Below are 2,155 nucleotides of genomic sequence, written 5' to 3' on the forward strand. Positions count from 1 at the left end.
TATGATCCGATTAGTCGACTAATCGAAAAAATAATCTGTGATTAATCGATTATAAAAATAATCGTTTGTGGCAGCCCTATTTACAAGTTCTCACTACATAATAAAAAGGTACCCACACTTTGCATTAAACAGTTACATTCAAAAAGGCGCTTTATGACATGAATAAACATAAAATTAACACTAAAAACAATTACAAAATGAAGAACATATATTAACAAGGGCCAGCATCAAGTTTTCTATTATCATTTAAACATGAGATAGGATTTATTCCAAAAAGGAAATAAATTTACCTGCATTTTTTTCCTTTACAAACGTTAAAGACTTTGCATATGATTTTAAATCATTCCTCCAGAGGGACATGTCAGGTTTACATTTTAAAAAATGACATTTGTGTAATAATGTTTAGCTAAAATAATCAAAATATTTTACCACATTCATTACTACCGCAAACATTAAATATTGCAAATAAGATCTCCTTTGAGGTGAAAGCAGGTAATTTGAATATTTTTGGATTGATCCAGATCTGAAAGTTAGACCAAAATCCCTGAATTATCATGCAGTCATAAAAAAGATGTTCCAGGTTTTCACTCTCCGTCTCACAGAAGCTACATTTTCTAGTGTCCATTTTAAATTTTATTCTTAGAAATTCTTCAGTGGGGTATAGTCTATTTATGGCTTTAAACTGAATTTCTTTTGCTTTATGTGGGATTGGAAATGAAATATATTCACTTCTAATCATTTTAATCTCTTCTTTATTAAACCAAAGCACAACTTTGTCTTAGAGTTGACCAGGATTTATGTTTCCAGTGATAATAAGTCATTCTTGCACAATACTGTCACCTTCTGACAGGACAAATTTCTTTYAACCATTTGCACTTCTCGTCGTGGTTTAAGGAAGTGATTTATAGAAAAAGACTTTTGACTCATGGTGTTAAAGCAGGTTGGTGGGTGAAGCTGCAGCGTGTCATAAATTATTATAATTCCTCCCTTTACCCTCTCAAAGCTCATTTGGATCGTGTTTGTTTTTCACTCAACTATCAGTGTTGTTGGCGAAACTTATTTTTCTGTTAATGGTGCTTCAAGAAAAAAAGACGTGAACATCAGCTCATGTTCAATAGGACTAAACCAGCTGATCTAGCTCTTTTAACAACTGGCCTTAAACAAAAAATTATTTTAAATAAATAACATGAATTAGGAGCTGCTGCGTGATATTATATTATACTGTAGATTATGGGCAAAGGTGTTGTTTTAAGAAAAAAACGCCATTGTGATTTTACCATTCTGTCAATCATTTATTGATTGATTGCCACAATGTTTTTTTTAAATACTTGTGTAACCATGGGCGGCCAGTTTGTAGCAAAGCCAGTTTTGCTGCCTTTCCCAAGGAGAAGGTTTGCCTGGAACTTTACTGGAAGCATCTTTTTTTTCAACCCGCTGACATCAAACATGTAAGCGTGCTGCTTCTACCCGGAACCAAGAACTGCACAGCTGAGCATGGTTCACGTGTGGTTGGAACCTGGAGACACACTTCAGCCGAACCTCTACAACTGGTGTAGTGTCACCACAGGATCCATTTCTATTCACTGAGTCATGTCAACAAAGTGGTACAATTTCAATGCAGGGTGCGCATCAATCTGTCACAAAAATATTCGTAGCGCCCTTATTTCTTATCCGATTTCTTTGAAATATGGTTTAAATTAAAGCTGAGAACATTGCCAATGTTGTGGTATGCCAAATAGATAAATCTAGAAGCAGTCTGGGGACTTTTCCTTATAAGTTTTGCTTATAATACAAACGTTAATGCATTTACTGTAGAAGCCCCTTTCCGCCACCTAAAACTAAGACACATGTATGTCATATTCATTGATAATTTAGACTTTCAGAATGGAATTACAAGCTATAAGTAAGTAAGTAAGTAAGTTAGTTAAGTTTTATTTATATAGCGCCTTTCATAGAAATATATTCACAAGGTGCTGTACAATCAGAGAAGGGGGCAGTTAAGAAACACCCATTCAAGAAGACACACATGACAAACATGGGGGACCAGGTGAACTAGTCATGCAGCAACAGAGTAGCGCTACCTTTAACAGCTTGAAATACATAAAAGGATAGTTGAGTTTAAACAACCCGTGACAGAGCAAGTCAGCTTTGAAGG

Source organism: Austrofundulus limnaeus, unplaced genomic scaffold (assembly GCF_001266775.1).
Source record: "Austrofundulus limnaeus strain Quisiro unplaced genomic scaffold, Austrofundulus_limnaeus-1.0 Scaffold332, whole genome shotgun sequence".
NCBI classification, from domain to species: Eukaryota; Metazoa; Chordata; class Actinopteri; order Cyprinodontiformes; family Rivulidae; genus Austrofundulus; species Austrofundulus limnaeus.